An 11,326-nucleotide genomic window follows, 5' to 3' on the forward strand; every position below is an offset into this window, starting at 1 on the left:
GGCTCCATGTATGGAAATGATTTAAATGCTTTTAATTTGTCAAGCAAAGCATATTTGTCAGTATTTAACCAGGCCCAAAGACAGAAAATCAAAGAAGCACAGGAATGATTTTGCCACCAACAGTTGTACCACCACTGGTTGTGACTCTTTGTCATGTGGTTGCAACTCTAACACCTGCTAGGCAATAAAGATTATTACACCTAAAACAATTTACTGAAATCTTATAACAAAGATAATTGCTTGATTAATAAATAAAGCAATAAATCTCAAAGTTTTACAATTGCAGACAATATAACCATGCAGAATTTTAACAACACTTTTACTGATACTGTGGATTATATTCTGCAACTCTTATATGGTTATTGTGATACATCCATTTATTGGATATTGGGACTTAGTTTTCATCTTCATATTATATCCTCAAGAAAATGTTGTAATAAAAGAGCCAAGACAAAAGCACTGGTAGAAATGATGCAGTCTTTACAGAGTAATAATGAACAGCTAACAGACATAATTAATATTGTCAAAAATCAAAAGTTACCTGAAAAAACTAATACTATTGAAAAGGATATCATTAATTTGACAGACAAAATTTAATCCATGTCAAAGAGTATTGAGAATTTATCTGAAATAATTTATAGTGTTGAATTAGAAATCAAAATTTATTAAAAAGTTATGTTAAGTTAGCAGATAGAGTATCTCTCCAAGAAGGCAATCTGTACACTGTCCAAATAATGTCAAAGGATATCTTGTCTTTAAAAGAAAAATTTCACATTTTGGAATCACATATGCAGAATGAGGACCAAAGAATTGTTTCAGCTTCCTATCCTGTAATCAGCTCTGAAAAACCATAAAATTAAAATGCTCAAAAAAAATTCAAAGAAGGTAGATGGATACCAATAGAAATAAATGGTCTAAAAGAGTTAAGCAAGCAGTAGTATCTTATGGCTTGCATACAGCATTTTTTAGGAGGATGATGAAGACATGGGATTAGCAATAAGGCAACCTGAATGACTGTCCTAAATTGGCTTCAGCCATTCTGGATTATGGGCCACAACTACTGTTGAAATGTTATTTGCTAGAAGAGGCAAAAAAAAAATAGAACAACAGGGAAAAGCAAAAGAACATGAGACTTCCCAAGATCAAATTCTGAGTGAGGGCACTTAAGCTGAAACATAGGCTCAAACTCTTTAGGATGTACAAATCTTGTCCCTATGCTGCAAAGCAGCCTTAAATTCTTGGGACAGTATTCCGGAAAATGGAAAACAAATTGAATCATATACCAGGATTAAAAAGGGCCAGAGTGAAGATTTTAGTGACTTTTTTACAAGGCTTAACTAAGGTTGCACAAATAAGAGTAGCAGATTCAGATGCTAGATGACAACTTCTTGAATCACTGGCTTTGGAAAATGCTAAGTTAGAATGCATAAAGATACTTGGGCCTTTACAAATTAGATCAGCACCAACAGATGGATGAATCCTATATACAGTGAATAATGAGACATTCTATTACTGAATGTAGTAGGCATTCTAATACTGAATCTTGTGTAGGAAAATAAATTTCTAAAGTATGAGGAGACATCAAAATGCCAAATGTTTTGATTGTAGTAGAATAGGACATCTGAGAAGGAATTGTAAACAAGGAAATGCTAGAAATGATGTCTTTTCTGATAATGGTAAAAATAAAAGGTATCAACATTCTGAATTATGCAGGTAGTGTTACAAAGGCAGACATTGGACCAATAAATTTAGATCAACAAAATTCAGACAAGGCAACCTGATATCATCAGGAAACGCCTTGGGGGACCTCTCACAGACCCCCAAGTCAAAAGTGGTCCAGTCATTGCCAGTCACTGTGGAGGACATGTCTCACCATGGAAATTTAAAAAATTAATACTTGCTATAAAAAACAACATAATGTTCTGGATGATGGAAGAAGCATGAAGGATGAATAAAAAATTCCAATATAAAATAGGAAATGTATATTCTGGCATACTTCTATAAATGATGAAAGACCAAATCAAAGAGTGTGTTTAAATGGCATTGTAACTATGAGTTTGTTAAACATAGGTACAGATATGAGTGTTATTACTCTACAGTCTTGGCATCCAAATTGGCCTCTTCATGAGGCAGGTGTTCAATTTCTAGAAATTGAAATCCTATCTCAAGTAAAACAAAGCACAAGATTGGTTGAATGCACAGGGCCAGAAGAACATAAAGAAAATCTGTGGCCATATGTGGCAAATATTGCAGTGCATTTATGATGCTGTAACGTGCTGCAGCAATAAAATACTCAGATTAACATTCCTGCAGTTCCAAAAACTCATATTTCTGGTAAGGATATTATAAGGTACTATACACAAAGGGCACCAGCCATTTAGGCTGTACAAGAATACAAATCAACTAGCAAACTTTTGGAGGTACCAAGTCACCAATCTTTAAAATGGTTAACTGAGAAATCAATATGATTAAACAATGGCCTTTAACAAAAAACAAAGTGCAGGCTTTAAATCAACTGGTACAAGAGCAACTAGATGCTTACCATATTGTAGAATCAACCAGCCCTTGGATTTCACCTGTATTTGTTGTTTAAAATATGGTAAATGGAGAATGGTGACAGATTTAATAGCTGTCACTAAGGTACTACATCCTATGGTTCCTCTACAATCTGGAATTCCTCTGCCTTGTCTGTCACTTAAGGATGGCCTCTTATAGTTATTGATTAAAAAGATTGTTTCTCCACTATACCTCTACAAGAAAAGGACAAAAAAAATGCCCTCACAATACCTAATTATAAAAATTTTTAGCCTACTAGGAAATAGAAGTGGACTATTTTCCCACAGGGAATGCTAAATATCCCAACCCTGTGCCAATACATTGTAAGTGAACCATTTGAAATAATATGTAAACAATTTCCTAAATCTATAATTTACCAATACACGGATGAAATTTTGTCATCTGATTCAAACATAGATACTTTAGAAATGTTTGAAGTAAAGAAAGTTTTGTCAAAATAGGGATTACAAATGTTCCTGAGAAAATATAGAGAGAAGATTCTGTCAATTACTTAGGTTATAAAAGTTTTACAGAAAATTAGAACACAAAAGGTACAATTTAGGAGAGACTGATTGCAGATGCATAATGACTGTCAAAGATTGTTAGGAAACATTTCCAGTCTACAACCTTTTGCATAGATAGCCACTTGTTTGTCCCTGCCACTCAGTCATTTCTACCTGAAATAACTACTCAGAAACTGTATTAATTAAACAACTACTTGAACCATTAGCTCTTGCTTCTTATTTGCTAACTCTTACATCTTAATTTAACCTATTTACAGTAATCTGGGTATTGTCATGTGGCTATGACTTACCAGGTAAAGTTCCAGCATGTGTATCTGTTGAGACTACATGGTTTCTCACTGACTCCACCTTCGTCCTCCCAGCATTGAGTTTATTTTCCCCCACCTAGCTAAGTTCTGCCCTGCAAAAGGTCCAAGGCTGAAGGCGCAACAAAACAATCCCACACCAGTTTGGAATTATGATTAATAAAAGGATTATTTATTTAACAACAGGCTTGGAATTAAAGAGGGACTGAGCCAGAGTCCAACTCCAAAACCAACTCAATATATTTAGGAATATAAATTCACACACACACACACACACACACATACACACACACACACACACACACATATATATATATATATATATATATATATATATATATATATATATATAAACATTGTTACAAAACCTATTTGATTTTTTTCTTACTGATCCATTATTGGGTAGTATTTTTTCCATCTGTCAGTATTCAAACATCCAGGGTCCCTTGAATTTTTCAAAGATGAGTGTTTTCCTGTGGAGATAAGAACAGAAACCTGCCCCCGACCTATATGCTTTTCTTAACACCTGTATGATTATCATCATTGTGGATGAGCTGTCATTTCTCCTTTCCAAGAGGTTTCTCCTCTTCAAACTTAACCTTTATTAATTTTGATGGTATCCACAATTTTTCTTCTCCTGTGGAAATAAAAGCAAAACCCCTTCCCCAACACAGCACATCCCCTGGCTTCCACTGCGAGGTCAGCACATCCTTGAAATAAACTGGTTGATTTAATTCAGCAGATTTTTCCATTATCCAATCTTTTTCTGCTGCTGTTGTCCCTTTCTCATTAGTGTTAAGAAAATTCAAGATTAATAAGGCATTGTGTAATTTATTTCTGGGGACATTTTCCACCCCTTTAGGTTTTTGTAATATATCCTTTATAGTTCAATTTGATCATTCTATAACTGCATGACCTGTAGAATTGTGTGGTATACCTGTAACATGCTTAATATTATAATAAGCAAAAAAACAGCCGTTTCATTTTCCTAGAGACATAGCTGGACCATTATCTGTTTTTATTTGTGAGGGTATACCTATGATGGCCATAACTTCTAATAAATGCATGATTACTGAATCAGGTTTTTCTGAGCTTAAAACAGTTGCCCATTGAAAGCCTGAATAAGTGTCAATGGTGTGGTATACATACATTAATTTTCCAAATTTTGCAAAGTGGAATATATCCATCTGCCAGACTTCATTCCTTCAAGTACCCTTTGGTTTAATCCCTACAGGTAGTGGCGTTTGGTTCTATAAAGAGCAAGTAGGGCATCTCTTTATAATCTCCTTAGATTGTTGCCATGCAATAGAAAACTGTTTAAATCTTTGCTATTGACATGATGATTTTTCAAGAAATTCTGAGGCTTGGAACCTGCTTTAATCAATAATTGATCAATGTCTTCATTATCTTGTGCTAGAGGACCTGGCAGACCCATATGGCATTGGATGCATGTTATATACATAGAACAAAGACTATTCCTGATTATGCATTGTACCTGGATAAACAATGAAGTCAATTCTCTATCATCTGGTATAAATTCAATGGTTTGAAAATGCAAGCAAACTCTTTCTGTATATGAATCAGTAACTATATTAAGAGGTTCTTTAAAATCCCTTAACACAATAAGGATGGTATATAATTCTGCCTTCTGGACAGAATGAAAGGACTTTGTTCCATCTTCCTCAATTTGTCTGATTTGTAACCTGACTTCTGTATTTGTGTTGCTTTCATTAATAAAGTTAATAAAGAAACTGCTTTGGGACTGGTGATAGGGGAAAACTTAGGTAGGCAGGGAGACAGAACTGAATTCTGGGAGGAAGAAAGCAGAGTCAGAGAGACCAACCATGGAGACCCCAGGTCAGACATGTTGATTTTTTTCCCAGTAAGTCACAAATTCATGTTGAAATACAGATTATTAGAAACGGGTTAGATCAAGATGTGAGAGTTAGTCAATAAGAGACTAGAGATAATGGGCCATACAGTGATTTAATTAATTAATTTAATGAATACAATTTAATTAATACAATTTCTGTATGCTTATTTTGGTCAGCCGGGATAAAAAGCAGGTCCTCTCCTTCTCCTTCAATAATTGGTGCCCAGCATTGGGTGCCAGATGAAGGCATAAGTCACAAAACAATCCCACACCAGTTTGAAATTATGATTAATAAAAGGGTTATTTATTTAAAGGAAAAAGTTACAGATCACCGTCCTAGACAACAGCCCATCTGCATGACCAGGAAAGGGGTCTAGTAGCCAAAAGTGAAGTTCGAAGCCCATATGGCTAACTGTCTCTATAAGAAACCTCTTTGATGTGCATCTTTCTATTGAAGCAATTGGTGTTGACAGGAACAGATGTGTCTCACAGTCATTAAAAGTCCTAAATTATTAAAACACTTTAAATGCCATATTCTGTAGTCTTTGAAAGGTTTGAAAAATGCCTATCCTTCTGAAATACATCTCTGTATACCTAGCAAACCTAACTAACATGACTACAAGCTTGACTATTGTAGATGATTATCAATTAACCTATATTTCTTAATTATACATTACATTTTTAAATGAACTATACAAACACAATACCTTAATTAAGATCAGAAATACTTATACACAGTATAACAAAATTGACCTTAACTTTGTATCAATAAACCAAGATCCATACCAAGGCAAATCTCTATAGCATATCCCCCTTTAAATGTAAAGAAATATTTATCAACAAATTTGGAAATTTGGGCATAATTGTCTCCAAACTATTTCCTACTGTTTATTGAATGAAGAAAATATTTTGAGGTGTGTGCAAGGCAACCTTTCAGGGATTTTGGTGCATCAAACCACATTAGCTTCAAATGAATTCACAGGTTCTTACCCTCTGTGGAAACAAATGAAGAGACTCTTTGCCGAAGAAACATATCCTTAGATACAAATTCTGAAATCAAAATACCTTTATAATATATATGCTGGTTTAGCTTAGCAGCCCATACAATAAAATGTCTCTCTATACTTAGCACCATCAAGTCAAAAAATTGAAAAAAAAAACACAATAATATACACAATCCAGACTCTGAGTATTTCATGCTTATGTGGCATGTTTTTACTCTATTACTTTTTATATATTTCATTATCTTTATGCCTTTAATCTATGACTGTCTGTACTCTGTCTCTTTAAAGAATTTACTTTTTAAAACACCATTCACTTCTTTTTGTAACTCTCTATAGTCTTTATTCTCTCTCTCCCAAGCCTATGTAAATTTTTTAAACATACTGTGACCCACTTAGTTGTCTTTTATTTCTTAATCTGTCCTTCTTGAGAATCTGTAAACCTTTTCCGAACAGAAGAGCTTCTTAAAATGTCAATCCTTTCTAATGAATGTAAGAAGTGCTGTTGCTAGGGGAAATATAGAACTTCAAGTTTGATCCATCCAGTCCTGTATGGAGGAACTATTTGCTGCCTCTGGGAGCCATGCTCACAAACCATTATTAGGCACACAGAGGGTCCATGTTCACATCAAGCAAGTTGTAACACTCCATTCACAAAACCCATTTAAATGCTCAGCCTCCTGAAAAGGCCAGAGTTTCACGCTAGCAGAATGGTACAGAAAGCTGGCATTTCAAAATGATGTGACTTTTTCTACTACTGCTATGCCAGCAAAACCTCTCTTAAAGAAGCCACAGCAAGCCATCAGCAAGCAGAAACCATCTGGAAAAAAATGTGACTAAACTTTGTTTTTAAGTGTCTAGAATTCATTTCCAAGCTTTCTTAGGTTTTACATCCACCACATCATGTGCCAATTTATTTCATGAAGGACCAGCTTGTTTGCTCCTGCTGCTCAGTCATTCTGACCTGATATCACCATTCAGAAACTATATTAATTAAAAACTGCTTGGCCCATTTGCTCTAGCTTTTTATTGACTAACTCTTAAATCTTAATTTAACCCATTTCTAGTAATATGTGTATTGCCATGTGGCTGTGGCTTACCAGGTAAAGTTCTGGTGTGTGCATCCAGTGGAACTACATGGCTTCTCATTGACTCTGCCTTTGTCTTCCAGGCATTCAGTTTAGTATTCCCCAGATAGCTAAGTTCTGCCCTGCTATAGGTCCAAAAAGTTTCTTTATTCATTAATGATAATCACAGCATACAGAGGGGAATCCCACATCAATGACTAGCTGTTAGGATAACACCTGATTTAATAGTTCATTGAAACAAAACCTTAGATGGTGACAAAGACTTAAGTAGTATTAGGGAATTAATAGCTGATGCTGAAAAGATATTAATTTGTGGGACACACCTCTTGACCAGCAAGCAGGGACAACCACAAAATCGAGAATCCTTCCAAAATCACAACTTTATTGGAGCCACTTGGTTGAAGGGGGAATGGGGGACGAAAGAGGGATGAGAGAGAGAAGAAGCAGGGGAAAGCGAGAGGGAAAAGGTGAGAGAGAAAGAGCAGAAAGCCAGAGAGAGCAGGAAGCGAGAGAGAGAGAAGCCCAAGCGGCAGCTGCTTTTCTAGGGTGGAGAGGCTCCAATACTGTCCTGATTGGTTAATACCATTCTGCTGGTGCCCAGGGCCTCGAGTTTGGCCAGGGGCAAAGGTAAGCAAAGGGTGCTCAGCCCCACCCGGCAACATCAAAGGATTTGTTTATCTGCAAACTGCAGGACCACCTGTGCCATCTTATAATGGCGATTTCTTCAGGTGGCTCCTTATATTAATTATTGTTGAAGAAAAATTATAGGAGATGTATGTACATAATATGAATCCAAATCTTAATTGCATTCTAGTCATATTGTCTTCCAGAATTTCCCTATAGGAATTTTAATGCAAAGAGAAAATATTATCTTAGAATGAATCTTTTTATCAATATAAACCTAGTAAAATATTAAAAACATATGTGGAAAAGGTCTCTGAATTAATTATAAAATGAAAATTGATACTTCATAAATGCAGGTATAGATCAAGCAGCAATTATAGTTTACTACTTACTGATGAAATTTAAAAATTATGGGAAGACACTGAATCTTGGCAAAGAGCTTGTGCTAATTTTTTAGGAGACATTAAGAGAAACTATTCCAAAAGTGAGAGAATTAACTTTATGAAGAGAACTAGGTGGATCCTTCCCCGCATTGTACATGACACACCAATAACTGGAGCCTGTACATTCTATACTGATGCTAATTAATCAGGAAAGGAAGGGTACAAATCTGAAGATTTAAGTAGGGTGGAAGAAAGTCCTTATAATTTTATGTCCAAAGGGTAGAATTATATGCTATTCTTGTGTTATTCAGGAGTTTTAAAGAACCTCTCAATATAGTTACTGATTCACAATACACAGAAAAAGTTGTGTTACATATTAAAACCACTGAATTTATACCAGATGATACAAAATTGACTTTATTATTAATACAGGTTCAAGATATAATCAGGAATAGGCATTGTCCAATATACATAACACACATCTGATCCCATATGAGTCTTTCAGATCCTGTAACACAAGGCAATGCAGAAATTGATCAATTATTGATGGAAAGTGTGTTGAAGGCCTCAGAATTTCATAATAAACATCATGTCAATAGCAACAGTTTAAATAAAGATTTTCCTATTACATGACAACAAACTAAGGTGATCATAAAGAGATATACTACTTGTTCTTTCTATAGGCAAACACTGCTACCTTCAGGGAGTTGTCCAAATGGTACTCAAAGGAATAAAATCTTGCAGATGGATGTATTCCACTTTGAAGATTTGGGGAAATTAAAATATGTAAACCATACCCTTGACATTTATTCAGGTTTTCAATGGGCAACTGACTTGAGCTCAGAAAAGTCTGGTTCATTAATCACACATTTATTAGAAGTTATGGTGATCATGGGTATATGTGCACAAATAGAGACAGAAAATGGTCCAGCATATGTCTTTAAGAAAATGAACAGTTTTTTGCTTATTATAATATAAAGCATATTACAGGTATACCAAATAATCCTATAGGTCTTGCAGTTATAGAAAGATCAAATCAAACTGTAAAGGATCTGTTAAACAAACAGAAAAGGATGAAAAATATACCCCAAAATAGATTAAATAATGCTTTATTAATTTGAGTTTTCTTATTGCTATTGAGAAAGGAAAAGCAGCAGAGAGACATTGAATGATAGAAAAATCTTCTGATTAAATCAGCTGGTGTATTTAGGGGATATATTGACCCCACAATGTAAAGCAGGAGCTGTGCTATGTTGCAGAAGGGTTTTGCTCTTGTTTCCACAGGAGAAGAAATGCTATAGATATTATCAAATTGAATAGAGATTTGGTTTGAAAAAGAGAAACCTCTTGAGAAAGAAATGTTGGCTCATCCACAGAGGTGAATTTGGGGCTGGTTCTGTTCTTGTCTTTTCAGGAAATCAGTCATCTTCAAAAAGTCAAGAGGCCCTGGACATCTAGATGTCAAAAGAGAATAAGATAATTATTCAGATAGGATCACCAAGCAAAGAGAATTATGAGTTATGAGGACAGATCAACTGAGGGTAAAACTCACTGAACTTAAACTAGAATTATAATCATGACTCACTTAAAAATCAAAGCTGGCTTTGAAGTTGGACAATGGCTCTGTCCCCTAAATTCAAACATATTGTTAAAGCAAAAATTCAGAGTGTCTGTCTCATGCCATGAGCTATCTGATGTGACACAAAAAAAGAAATAATTTAGAAAAAGTTTACTTTTCTTCATACCTGTTTTTGTCTCTATCATACCTTTCATTGAATATATACCAGGGGTAAGAGGGCCTTCTGTCTATGTGTTACTTTCATTGGTCAAATAAAGAAACTGCCTTGACCTTTTGATAGGAAAGCAGCTTAGATAGGCAGAGTAGCCCGAATAGAATGCTGGGAGAAAGAAACCAGAGTCAGGCAGATGCCATGGCTCTCCTCTCCAAGATGGACGTAGGTTAGACTCATCCCAGTAAGCCACAGTCATCTGGTGATACACAGATTTAATAGAAATGGATTAATAAAGATGTGAGAGTTAGCCAAGAAGAGGCTAGAACTAATGAGCTAGGCAGTTTTTAAATGAATACAATTTGTGATTTGTTATTTCAGGGTATAACCTAGCCAGCTAGCCAGGAGTCAGGTGGCAGGGACACAGCCCACTGCTCCTCAATACCACATATATCTGTATAAATAATGTTTTCCACAATGAGCAATAATTTTTCCTGCAGTAATCTTTGAAATTTCCAGTAAGAAGATGGAGCAGCCCTTGCACGCTGGGCCTGGACTGTGGGCTCAGTCCGGCAGGGGCAGCTCCGGTGCTTTGAGAGCCTGCCTGAGGAAAGGCAAGCCCTGTCTCAGCTCAATCACATTCCTGGCCAGCAAGAGAGAGTGAACTTCTAGCAGACTTCCATTGGAGGAGGGGTGAGTTTTCCCCTGGTCAGAGGGCTTCCTCTAGGGGGAATTCAGCCTCTCCCCGCCCCCCTCGACAATCTGGTCACCAGGCAGAGGCAACTACTCCCTGCGGAGCTCTCCTGATTCCGGTCCCAGCCTTTATCCAGGTATACCTTCCTCTCTTCCCCCCCTCCCCTCTGGAGACACAAGATCTCCCCAGAGCTGCTCCTTTGCACGCTGGGCCTGGACTGTGGGCTCAGTCCGGCAGGGGCAGCTCAGGTGCTTTGAGAGCCTGTCTGAGGACAGGCAAGCCCTGTCTCAGCTCAATCACATTCCTGGCCAGCAAGAGAGAGTGAACTTCTAGCAGACTTCCATTGGAGGAGGGATGAGTTTTCTCCTGGCCAGAGGGCTTCCTCTAGGAGGAATTCAGCCTTTCCCCACCCCCCTCGACAATCTGGTCACCAGGCAGAGGCGACTACTCCCTGCAGAGCTCTCCTGATTCCAGTCCCAGCCTTTATCCAGGTACACCTTCCTCTCTTCCCACCCTCCCCTCTGGAGACACAAGATCTCCCCAGAGCT

The sequence above is a fragment of the Myodes glareolus genome, chromosome X, assembly GCF_982192425.1.
Source record: "Myodes glareolus chromosome X, mMyoGla1.1, whole genome shotgun sequence".
Taxonomy (NCBI): domain Eukaryota; kingdom Metazoa; phylum Chordata; class Mammalia; order Rodentia; family Cricetidae; genus Myodes; species Myodes glareolus.